This window comes from Pseudopodoces humilis, chromosome 3, assembly GCF_049639895.1.
Source record: "Pseudopodoces humilis isolate 2021_Gansu_Grassland_sample_001 chromosome 3, ASM4963989v1, whole genome shotgun sequence".
Classification (NCBI taxonomy): Eukaryota; Metazoa; Chordata; class Aves; order Passeriformes; family Paridae; genus Pseudopodoces; species Pseudopodoces humilis.
In genome coordinates this window covers 81,052,435-81,065,373 of record NC_142202.1, presented here as the reverse complement: position 1 = coordinate 81,065,373, position 12,939 = coordinate 81,052,435, and the positions used below count along the sequence as shown (strand labels likewise).

At 39.1% G+C, this 12,939-nt stretch overlaps 1 long non-coding RNA gene across 2 annotated transcripts; it reads right to left on the bottom strand.

The window, feature by feature from the left end:
• Positions 1 to 235: 235 nt before the first annotated feature.
• Positions 236 to 12,647, bottom strand: LOC148184684 (uncharacterized). Of its 2 annotated transcripts, none has more exons than XR_015772211.1 (5): positions 12,539 to 12,647; positions 12,089 to 12,363; positions 11,184 to 11,546; positions 9,665 to 9,881; positions 236 to 364 (listed from the first exon to the last, which is right to left on the bottom strand). It is a non-coding gene; the product is annotated as an uncharacterized LOC148184684 (long non-coding RNA). The 2 variants fall into 2 exon arrangements; XR_015772210.1 differs by lacking the exon at positions 236 to 364 and adding an exon at positions 1,444 to 2,855.
• Between the last annotated feature and the right edge of the window lie 292 nt (positions 12,648 to 12,939).

Sequence of the window (12,939 nt, the reverse complement as noted above, 5' to 3'; positions counted from 1 at the left end):
CCTAAACCCTTTTTCATAGAATCTGTGTTGCCTGTGTGTGAACATGTCTGAAACACCATGGACCCTCAAAAAAATTTGTTAGCATAAAAAAATAATATTATTATAATAAATCACTAGCTTCAGAAAGGTTTAGCTTATACAGTGTGGCAGATTTTTCCCTCTTTTAAGATGTTAACTAGATTAGCCTTGGTTTCTAGCATAGCATATCAATACAAAAACTTCAACATACCTTGGAAATGAACTTGCTCAGTGTTTCATGTAGACACAAAGCCATCAACAGCAGTAGTCTGAAGCTCGATTTCTACTATTCTATTATTTTCTTATCCATGAAGTTCAAACAGATAGCTAAAGACAAGTACTGGACCTGTGCCAGAGTAACAAAACATTTCAAGAGAGAATGAAGAAATATTGTGATATTATATAGAGTTTACATCAGTCAGTGTTGCTCCCTTTATGTGCTTCCCTTGGCCTAATTTAACCCTAATGTTATGTTATTTTCCACGGTAATACTTTAACATTTCCCTTCAGCTTCCCTATGAAATGCTTGAACTCTTTAATAAATACTCAATGGGAACTCACATTAAAAAGCAAATAACAGTGAAGTCAAACTAAAAGCTTATTTATCCAGTCAAGTTTTAGGCTATGAATGAAGCATATAATACGGCACAGAAAGTTTGGTATCTTAAGCATTAGCTTGTCTTGGAACATTGTCTTGAGTCCCTGTTTGAACTTAATATGAATTTCTAAAGATTCTTTTGCTACAGTTGGAGTAAGCGATAACTCTTCATCACTTACAAAAGAAAAGCAAAACCCAGCTCTGGAGACTGTGAGATGAATATAACACATTGACTTAAAAGATGAATTCTATCCAGCTAGACTGCTTCTTATCCATTTTGGTAATACCGGCCAATTAATATGAGCTTGGACAGCACTGATTTTGTTACAGTTTGCCATCATTCTTGCTACAAAAATCACTCTAGCAAAGACAGAACCTTGCTATGTATTTGTACCAGACTGTGTTATGCTTATTTGTATTTGTACACACAAGCAGTGCCTGGGAGAGGAAATAATCCCACAGTCAACCTACAAACACCCTTTCATCACAATTTCCTCAATGGATGCCGGTTAAATCGAGGTAGTTCCCATTAAATATTCCAAGAAATGCTACAAAACATCTGGGGAAGAAAAGCTCTGACTAAAGTCAGACATAAGAGAAGCAGATTAGTCCACAGTGTGCTAAGGAGGACTGGTATGTTAACAGTTAAGTGGACAAGTTTTCCCATCTTCTGCTACCTTGAGCTTCACACAGAAGCCCTCCTTGTGAGTTAATTCAGCTGGCAGAAAAGCATTTCTGGGAAGTCATAGAATTATGTGGATTTCCAAGTAAGAACTTTTTATTTTCTCTGAGTTGTACATGAAAATTTGCAGTGCTGCATGAATTTGGTGAAGTAATCTTGAATTTATTAGTAGACAAAAGAGTTTGAAATCACAATAGCTTGTGCTTATACACAATAAAAACCCTAGACAAGTTAATGAGATCTATAGTGAATGCTCTCAAGTTCAGCTTTTTACTTGTTACTGTACAATTGGAAGCAATGTTTGGATTCACAGTGCCAAAAAGATTCAAATATTTTGAATTACAATTAAAACATCCAAAAGCCTTTATTTGATTTTTTCATTTGCATTTAACCATGAGACAAGTCTGTCATGATAATTACACCCTTATTGCATGCCAAGATGGTATTTTCCTACCCAAAATGGCATCAGATTAAGTTCATATACACAGAAGGCGGATTTTGGACACACTCCTATTGGACAGTCATAACACCTGCACTATTTTTTCAGGTAAATACCAAAGCTGTGTATCCATGTAACAACTTGGATGGTCTTCCCAAAAGGAAAGGCACCTCCCATTGCAAGACCAGGACATAGTCACTAGCTGTTGCTCAGACAATTGTTCCAATAAAAACTGGGATAATGTGTGCCTTTAATCAATTTATAAATCATTTATAGGCATGACCAGGTTAACTGTTAACCAGCCTGCCACTTGAATTCCATGTAATATGAATGGGTGGGGTTGCCCTTTTCTTTTTTGTTTTATTAATCTTTAGCCTTTATTTTTCTTTCTTTATGAAATGATGCCAAGAATCTGTTTGTTTAGCTGCTTGCATGATTTTTTAAAATTCCACTCAGCAAGCATTGCACATGGAAAAAGTATAACATTGAAGACAAATGAAAAAACTCCATCTCATCTGTTTTGTTGCTGTGTCGCCATGTCCTGAACTTTCTGTTTAACTTGAAAATAAAGCATCTTTATCTGCTAACATAGCTCCATTCCTCCCACTCTCCCAGGGGCTTATTCTTCAGCTTCCACTTTCAATGTCCAGAGTAAAAGAGAAATAATGGAATCTCTCCTCCCCAGTACAAAAGGCTTCCTCTCTTAGGTGTCTGTTCCCGTTTACATCAATATTCCAGATGGATAAAAAGTGGAATTTATTCAATATAGTCCATCAAAATACCAAGCTGCTCAACAGAAGAAAGAATCTACTGGGTCCATCCAAGATGATCCAAATTTTCCTTCACCCCTTGTTCACTATCAAAATAAAGAATTAAGTAACAGCTATATTCTTATAAGTTATTACATTAGTTTTCTTTCAATGGGGTCTGTTTGAGACATTCTAACTTGGCAGTTTCATCTGGAATCTTTCAACAACATCAAAACTCACTTCTAAGAGATAGGGGGAGGGGACAGGGAACAAAACACGCAGAGCTATTATTCCATCGAATTTCAAGGACCAGCTGTGACAGGAAAGGAAAGGGTGGGGACAGGATCAGCAAACAGTCCTTCATTTCTCCTGCAAAGCAAAACACAAAAGCAGAAAATAGAGCTGGTGAGAAACGGGGAGGGGAGCCAAAACAGAAACTGGAGAGGATACTACTAATAATTTTTTTTTAAGAATTACTTAGGAAAAACTACACCAAAGACCTGAAATAAAGTTCAGGTGGAATTGGGGAAGAGAAATTATAACAATAAACAGACTTCACAAGATGAACAAAAGCTGGTAAAACAGGTGCTTTACATCCCTTGAAGAAATGGTCTCTACAGGGACCATTTTTGTGAGGAGCTGTGGTCCCTACCCAGGATGTCTCCTCTGGTTGATTTGCCCTGGCCACAGAAGAAGAGAGCAGAAGTGCATGTGGACCTGGCTGCTCTATCTCCTTCACCACAGATGTGGGGTTCAGTGTTCCCCAGAAGGAAGGATTCAGATGCATTAGGTCTCTGTGTCCAGGGCGAGGGTGGCCTGAACTGAACCAGTGTTGTGCAATACAGAGCTATGGAGTAGAAATATGAGAGCATTGAGCAATGAAAGAGCTCATCAGTGATCCATGTGGCCTGAAGACAAGCATCCTCACAGCCTTGACAATAAGCAGCCCGTTAGAGGATTGGCACCTTGTTAGCCCAAGGGACACTCATGCCTTTGCCTGGCTGGAGGTACCTGACAGAAGAGAGCAGCTCTTTCAGTGGAGGCAAAAGAAGACTTCAGCAAGTGCTTACTTCTTTTCTCAAATAAGTCTTCTAGACTTACTTAACACACAGGAAAAATGTCTGTGATCACCATGGATGAGGCAAACTCTGCTGCATCCTGTGCTGCAGAGCTACTTCAGCGACAGAAGTGGTCACCGTGTTGTGCTTCCTTTCCCTAGCAAGGCTACTCAGGAGCAGAGACGTGAACTGGCATCCAGGTGTTATGCATCAAGGAAAGTCATTAAAAGAGAGAGGTTCAGCACACAGAATCATCTGTGTTGGCAATGCCCCAAGTTATGGTATCTTGTTAAGAAAAAAACAAAAAACAAACACTTAGGAGAGAAAAAAAATAGCTTAGCAAAAGAAACAATACAACTGGGCATAACATAGAAAATGCAAGGCAGATTTGTATTCCCTGTACTTTGTTTTACTGTCACAAACATTTACATCCTTGCTGGATTCCAAGTTAATTTTCTAAAGCAACTGCCCAGAGTGGTGATGAAGTCATTCTCTTGATCTCTTTCACTTGGCTAGTGGCTTTTGTTTCTAGAAGAGGAGCTGCACACAGTATGGCCTGCGGGACTGTACACATCAGTGGGAAAAAGACCTCCTTACACAAAACAGTGACTACTTTGAAGTGGTTCTTCTTCATTCCTTATACAGGAATTCTGTCTGGAAAGGAATCTGGTGGGTGACACCAGCTGACCAACCATGATTCAAGTGCATGGAAGTACCAAATTCCTGTGAGCCTGACATATAACCTGGAGAAAGAGCTCATCTCTCCCTGAATCTTCTCTGTCCAAAACCTTTTTGCCAGTACTCAGCAAGTCTGTTCACAAAATAACGGAACAATTCAAAACTGTGGTTGCGTGAATAAGGTGAAATGCAAGCAATTGGCACTGAGCAACCAGCATAGAGATAAACATCAGCTTGCCACTTTCACTTCCCTAGAAGGGAATTAGAAGCGGACGTATTTGACAGAAAACTTACTAATCATATAATTCGTAACTCAGTTTAAAGCTCAGTGCCAAGTGCTACAGCTCTGAAAAAGAGAAGCCACAGGGATCTGTGATCTGCTCTCACTGCCTGCATGCTGGAAGCCCATCCATGTCACCTTGCTGTCCTGCAGCCTAGTTACTTGTGCTTTGTTTAAACACCTCTCACAGGATAGCAAGTGGTCTTCATCTGTTGACATGATGAGATGGAAAGCCTATCACTTCTCTTGTACCTGATCTCAGTTGTTTCTATCACATTTCAAAGACACGTGCCTCATTTCCTGTTTGAATTTGTATTGAATCTGCCTTGAATCTGCCTGTGACTTGAAAACATTCTCACTTTTTCTTCTAAAGAGCCTTTAAATATCTCCTGTTTTCTGAAAATGCCTATGACCTAGTCAAGTCACCTCTACAACTTACTGTATTTTTTTCCAATTTTGCTTCCATTTTTTACACTCTTCTTCCAAATCCAGTACCAAATCTAGAGGCAGAATTCCAGCCTCTTCTGACTGATGCAAAGCACAAAAGCAAGAGCATTTCCTCACTCCATACTCTTCTGTTTTTTTGGGTGGTCAAGTCATATCACTTTACGAATTGTCTTTTCGTACCTCTGAATTTATTACTGGCTGTCAAACCAGTTCCCTATTTCTCTGCATAGATTAAATAACTTGGTCTTAGAGATAGCATTTTTCAAATAATACTTTGTGCAAATTGAGGTTAATATACTTTCCAGATTATTTTACCTGAAGCCATATAAATTTATCACTCTGTCAGTCCTTATTATGCTAACCATAACAAAATGAACGGATCATGACAAATATGTTTTGTCCTTTAACAGAGAGAACTGCATAAGCCCTTCATTGTACATGTTGAAAAGGAAAGAAAAACAGTTGAAAGAACAGCACTTGACCATTAGTGAGGAAGTGACTAGCTAATCTTTTCTTTCATACAAAACCCAGATAACCTTAAATGCTGAGAATCATAAGACTAGGGAATGAGAGGCTGCAGAGAAGCACTGTGGAAATGGATCTGGGGTTCCTGGTCACATTGAAAATGAGCCAGCAGTGCCCTGGAGCCAGGAGGGCCAACCCTGTCCTGGGGGCATCAGGCCCAGCAAGGCCAGCTGGGCAAGGGAGGGGATTGTCCTGCTCTGCTCCGCTCTGGGGCAGCCTCACCTCCAGTGCTGGGGGCAGTTTTGGGTGCCACAGTGTAAGAAAGACATTAAAGCATTAGAGAGTGTCCAAAGGAGGGCACAAAGATGGGGAAGGGCCTTGAGGGGAAGCTGCATGAGGAGCAGCTGAGGGCACCAGGTCTGTTCAGCCTGGAGGAGGCTGAGGGGAGACCTCACTGCAGTTACAGCTTCCTTGTGAGGGGAAGAGGAGGGGCAGGCACTGAGCTCTTCTCTCTGGTGACAGTGACAGGACCGAGGGAATGGCCTGAAGTTGTGTCAGGGGAGGTTTACAGCAAAAAGATTCTCCACCCAGAGAGTGGCTGGAGACTGGAACAGGTTCCCCAGGGAGCGAGTTACAGCACCAACCATGACAGAGTTCAAGAAGCATTTGGACAATGCCCTCAGGCACATGGTGGGATTGTTGAAGTGTCCTGTGTAGGGCCAGGAGCTGGACTTGATGATCCTGATGAATTCTTTCAACTAAGCATATTCTCTGTTTCTATGGTTCTATGAGAAATGCCAGAAAGTTTTGTAACAATTTCTGAGATCTTCATGAATATTAAAGAATTTAGAAATTGTTAACAAGATTACTCACTTATTCTTTTCAAATTAAATGTATTTATCAGTTTTGTTACAAATCCTCTCATTCCTTTCAGGGAAAAAAATTAAAAATCTGGATAAATAATATATCAATAGAAAGAATTATATTATTTTTTCTGAGAACATCCTATGAAGTTGAACTACAGAATCTTCCTTTACAGCCATAGATCAATATTAAGGCACTGCTATTTCTTTTCTGATCTAATTGTCAGTTTTAACTGACCTTAGGTAAACCCTGACCTCAGTTAAAACTCTTAAATAAAGTACTCTTTTAGTTATATGGGTTGTTGGAACCTGAACTCAGCTCTGGACTGGAGTCTAGAGACTTGTAAACAAGTGTGAGACAAAGCCATAAATTTAAATTTAGGAAATAAACTGGACAGAAGCACATGAAATGCAGAGCTAAGCACACTTCATGTGTGTCTTCTGAAACTTTAACTGTCCTAACGCTGTGTATTTTGCAAATGCTTCTTCCACATTACGTCTCACAGACAGCTAAGTAACATTAAACTGTAATTGAAAACGAATTTGGTTTGTTTAGTCTACAGAAGAGAAGACCTGATAACAGTCTATAAGTACAGAAAGAGCTGCTGCAAAGAGCAAAGGAATAATCTCTTCTTCATGTCCTTGGAAAGAGGACAAGAAATACACTCAAATTACAGCTACAGAAATTCAGGTTGGATATCAGAAAAACCCCTTTATCTGCAAGAATCACTAGGCGTGGGAACAGATTGCTTTGGGTGATTGTGAAATCTCTGTCACTGTGAGCTTCTAAGGAGGAATTAGACAAATGTTTGCCGAGGTGGCAAAAGCAGATTTGAATTCTAGAAGCTGAATATAGACTACGTAACCTCCACAAACCTCTGCCAACTCTTTTCTATGTTTTTTTCCTTTACTCTTCTCACTTATATAAGCAAATTCTGCATATTTATAGAAACTCACCAGGTCCATAAATTTGAAATATATATTCACAAATTTTCATAAAGAGAGAGGAGTAAAAGAAAAAAAGCTTGTAGCAGCATGTAAAGAACCAGAAATATCTTACAAAGGCATGAAATTACTGGTTCATAGCACCTCCACAGAAACTCATAACATAGCATTGCAATAAATATTCTTCATGAAAACTCGTCACAACTCAAAGCAGCAAAAGGCATAAAAATCTTTCATATGGCTTCATATCATAAATATATTAAATAGAACTCTCCCCTGATAAAGCGTATTTCCTGTAGTCCACATTTTTTCTAGACAAAACTCAAAAGTTCATAATGAGGAAAGAAACAAATGTGCTGCAAGTATCCAGATCAGGTGCCGAACTTACAAATAACCTCCTCTCCCCCTCAAGTGAAAGGAAAAGTACCTATAAGGCCAAACCTAGTGGGTTCAAACAAAAGGTAACTTTTTTGAAAACCACATTCCTCATTTTGCCATTCAGACTAAGACATTATTGAGAGAACAACTAATGTAAAGTTTTCTCATGCAAAATTTCAGCAAGAAGATAATCAAACCAATCCTTTACTTGCTCGTTTTGAAGTAGTTTTTAAGTAAACAATGAAACCATTTTTCTTTTTCCTCAAACAGCCCCCAGACAGTATTACTGCCACATCTGATTCAGCAGCATCATAATATCAAGGATTTTTTTTCACAGAAACAACATTTTACATTTATCCGTGGCAACCAAACAATTTTATTCACTTTTCTGTTTGTTTCCAAAGCCTTTGCATCCAAACACAATATTTATAAAGTCTATCCTTAACCAAGGGCAATGTGTGCGTATGCAACCTAATACCTTTTATCTGAGGATCTGAATCAACTTTCTTTGATTCCAAGCTTGCTCTTGGCATAAATGAAGGCAAGTATGGTCCCAAATTGGTCATTCACAGCACCAGTCAATGGCAGTTTAAAAAGAACAAGGGCTGCATTATAAGGGTAAACATTTGGTATGATTCAAATCTTATGCAATATAGAAATGAGCTTCAGGCAAGATTGCTTTTGATGCCTTAGCTAGTCATCCCCATAGTGTGACTTGTCATAAATCTTTTTGCAGAATACAAAGGGGAAGCAAAGAGAACACTGAGCTAATGGCTACACACCACAGTGCTCACACCATGTGAAAATAAAATGTAGGAAAATTTAATAAGCCATATATTAAATTATACACCTGCTACATTAAGGTTTTTCATATTATCCTCAAGTTCTTGACATTAGAACTCTCTCTTTAACAAAGAAACAACAACAAAAAAAATCTGCTTAAGAGGAATTGGTTTAGTTTCCAAAATCAAAATAAAGTCAATCTTTAGGAAACATATTTAGTTAAGCCCTCTGTTCCAGCATTCCTAGAAATCTACTCAGTTTCCTTCCTCAGTGCTCTGAATGCAGCTGCATATGCAAGTTTCATTACTTCTCATTTCACTGGAGCTGTACACCAAAATGACAGTATGCATCTTTTTAAGATTTCATTAGCATTAAGATGCTTATATACCTTTCTTTGTAATTCTTTGGTACTGTTATAACCTTCATCTTTTCTCACCCTTCTACATTTTTTTAAAAAACTTTCACCCTTACCTTCTAAATTAAAAATATTTCTTTATTTACATATGCAGGGGTGTCGCTTAGTTTCAGTGTCTGAGAGTAAGTGATTACCACAAGGACTGCAGTGAAAATCAATTCAACTTGTGGGAAAACACAAAAAGTTTTGCTCATCTTCTTTGTAAGCCAATATATTCCCTAAGTGTCTTGTTGGGTAAGAGTCCTTTATGCATTTGGCTGCATTTTCTAACCTTTAGGGCTTTGATATTGTTGTCTGTACTTTTGCCAATGTTTTAAAACAATAAAAACCACTAGAACATCCAAAAACTAAATACAAAGCACGTTAATGAAATTTGCAAACTATGTCTGGCCTGTACTTTGTGCCATAAGAGTCTAGTAACTATGCAAGCTTTATTATATAATCTAAAACATACAACTCTGACATTAAATAAGGAAAAAAATGTTTACAATGTTTTCAATGAAGTGTGGATGGACTTGCATTCCCCGAGCATAATTACACAAATAGGCCAGCCTTAGTGTGGTTGCAGAGGCACAGTCCTGGCTGATGTCAGCTGGAAATGTATTAGAATAATCACTATCAACTGTACTGGATGCAATTTTATTGCCAGGAAAAATATTGTCAAGAAAATAAACTCTGTGCTCAAAGAATATATTTCGTATTGGAATTCATATAAAACCTGCATAAGAACATCTACAGAAATTCAGAGAGTAACATATGTGGAACTGAATATCCCACCTGTAAGCAAAAAGGTCACATCTGTATTTGGAAGAGAAATAACACAACAAAAAGAAATGGAAAATGATGTTGATATGGTCAATTCTTACCTGCTTGCTTCTGTATGCCAGGTGAGCTACCAGTAGTCCCTGACAGGATGCAAGTGGGCTTCTATGCTTGACTCAAACTCCTGACATAGAATTCTAATGCTTCTTGAGGATGTTATTCTTCTTCAACCCTCTTGTAAAATGAGAGCATCAGCTACTGAGCAGCTGCCATGTTTCAGTCTCCCAACACCGGCTCGTTCTCTGATGAATAAAGCAATCCCTAAATATTAATTAAAGTATTAATAACTTTCCATCCCTTTGCATGGCAGGTACATACATATGCACATAGATATGGAGTTTGTATCTCCTGGGGAAGAGATTTTGAAATTTAATTGCAGGATGTTATTTTACTGCTATAAACACACACCAGTTTTCCCAAAACTCGCCTTGGAACTGTGGCACATTGTTTTCAGGAGAAAAAAAAAAATGTTTATTGAGCTTATTTTACATTTCTAAAAAGCAGTTACATGTGATCCTTAGCTGGATAGTGATGAGGAGGCAGTGTGTTCTGGCTGATTTATAAAATAAGTTGGATTATTGAAAATACACTATTATATGCCTCTTTCCCACCAAATTAGTGAAATAATCCATGGGGCAACTTTTACAGAAAACTACTTTTCTCTGATTGATTCTACAAAGCAGTGTCATTAGATATTTCTGATTATTCTTTTTCATTCTCCTGTTACTTTTCACTGGCTGTGGCCTTGAAGAGATCTCCTTTCTCTCTATACCAAGCCAGTGGTCTTACCAAAAGATGAAGATACTTTTCTCTTTACAAGGTAATCTCACATGTGGTCTCACAACTTTCTCTTCCATGTCAATGGCTAAGAAATCCTGGTATTTACAGGCCCCACAGGAAAATCAGCTCTGAACTCACCATTCTTCCCAGCATGTAATGGCTGCAGCTATAAAGTAAAAGCATCCCCTCCTATGGGGATTCCTTTGTGTCAAGGATATACTACTCATCATCATATTTCAGTTTACAATGCCTAGAATAATGAGAGGGTTGTGCTGAATGCAATCTGGCACAGCTGTGTTTTTCATAGCATGACACCAAGGATATGTGCTACATTACCACATGGGATAATGTGGGAGGAATGTCCTAGATGGAAAGACTGAATCTTGACATGGGCTGAATCCAGGAACAGAACTTGGAACAAATTATCATGTCAAATTGCTTCTAGGTCTTCTTTTTAAAAGGAAATTGCTGGCTCAGTCCAGCACATAGCAAGAAACAGCTAATTGCTAATGTAGGTACACAACACATGCACCCAGACTCATCTTCAGTAGGACCAAAATTTTTGCCAAGTTTGAGCATCATCTAGAGAATAAAATCTCTTTTCTTCACATTCTCTGGCTTTGAAATGCTTCTGAGATTTTGTATGTTTGATATTGCAATCAGAGTAGCTCGACAGAGAAGCATAAACTGTGTTCTGCTATAAAAACGATGAGGCCTACAGTAATTTTTTCTGTTTACAGAGGAACACCCAGAAGCACAGACCAACTGAGGAGAAATCCCTACCCTTCACAACAAGAGAAATCGCGGCTGGACTTCACAGTCTTCAGGTGAAATACTATCCAGTGTGGAAGAACAGCTAATGGCATGTGTCACTTGGGCTTTGATGGTACTAAGAGTTTTGGTCCAGAGCTGTCTTCATCAGGGACCCATCTCCAGAGAGTAGGGTGTTATGGGTCCCATCTTTTCAGAAGCCTTTCTCCTTCAGTTGCTGAATTATGAACCAGCTGAGGATTTTTTAGCTTAGTCATCTCATTCCTGCAGATAATAATCAAACCCAGAGGTCACAAATGCATGGGAGGGTCTCTCCTCTTGGCACGCAAGACTGGCCAGTGACTGCTGACAGAGCTGTAAGTGCTGTGTTATGTACTGTGGGCAATAAAAACAAAGAAAATCCAAACAGGTCAGCAGCACAGGCAGGAAAGCCTGAACTTCACACTAGAGTAACCATTTTCCCCAGGGGAGGGCCACAAAGATAATCAGAGGGCTTTCTCCTTCATAGGAGAGCTGCAGCTGTTCAGTCTAGAGGAGGGAAAGCTCTGGTGAGACCCTGTAGAAGCCTATGGGTACCTTAAAGGAGCCTACAGAAACCTAGAGAGGCATTTTTTACAATGACATGCAGTGATAGGACAAGGGGGTATGACTTAAATTGACAGTAGGTTAAAATTAGAAATTAGAACGAAATTCTTTACTCTGAGAGTGGTTGGACACTGGCACAGGTTGTCCAGAGAAGTTGTGGATTCTCCTACCCTGGAGACATTCAAGGACAGGCTGGATGAAGTTTTGAGCAACCTGATCTAGTGGAAGGTGTCATGCCCATGGCAGGGGATTTGAACTAAATTTGATGATTTTTAAGGTCCCTTCAACCCAAACCATTCTATTATTCTGCTGTTAAATTATTCTCTCCTTACCTTCCTTCACAGCATTTTGGGGCTCCAGAAGGATTAAGCAGATCTTTGCCAATGGCCAGTTCTCAATGTCTGCATTTAGTCACATTTCTTCTTTATCCTACACTTCTCAGTTCAAGTTTTTCAGTCTTTGACTTTGAGGTGTGAAGACTGGCTGGAGAGGACTCACTGTCCACGTTACAGAATCATGACTGTGTATCCACAACATGAGAACATTCAGGATTCAGTATCTCAGAAACACTTTGTGACACTTTCTCTCTCCAGATGGAAAACTGCAACTAGAATTACAAAGAACACTTCCAGAAAATGGGATTCACTCCATCCCAGCAGCTTCCCGCTGGGATGCTCATAGATTCAGCAGGTGAATTCTTTATGCACCTGAAACATCACTCTCTGGGTTTGGATTTCTCTTGAATCCAAACCTGACTCTTCCCCTTCAATAAAAACACTTACCATCCTCCATTCACCATCTCTGTGGGGCTTCACTCTGTTTATATCCTCTTCTCCTAACACTGAACTTCTCTCCAGTCCTGCAACCCCGATTACTGAGGCCTCAGCCAGCCCATTGCCCCAAGGTGACTCCTGGTCAGCTGCTGCCTGTTAGGATTTAATTACCACCTTGCCAAACAGGTCTCATCAAACCAGTCTGGACTGACAGAGAGGTATTCATGACATAGGAATTTTCATAGCAGTAACTCCATAATAACTTCATTATCTGAGTGGATTGAGTTCATTAAACTAACATACTGGCCACATTTCAATTAAGCTGTTAAGGATTGTTTCATTTTACAGACTGGATTTTTATTCACTATCATTTGATTATGATGGCATTTCTTCTTTTGAATTTTTTGCAT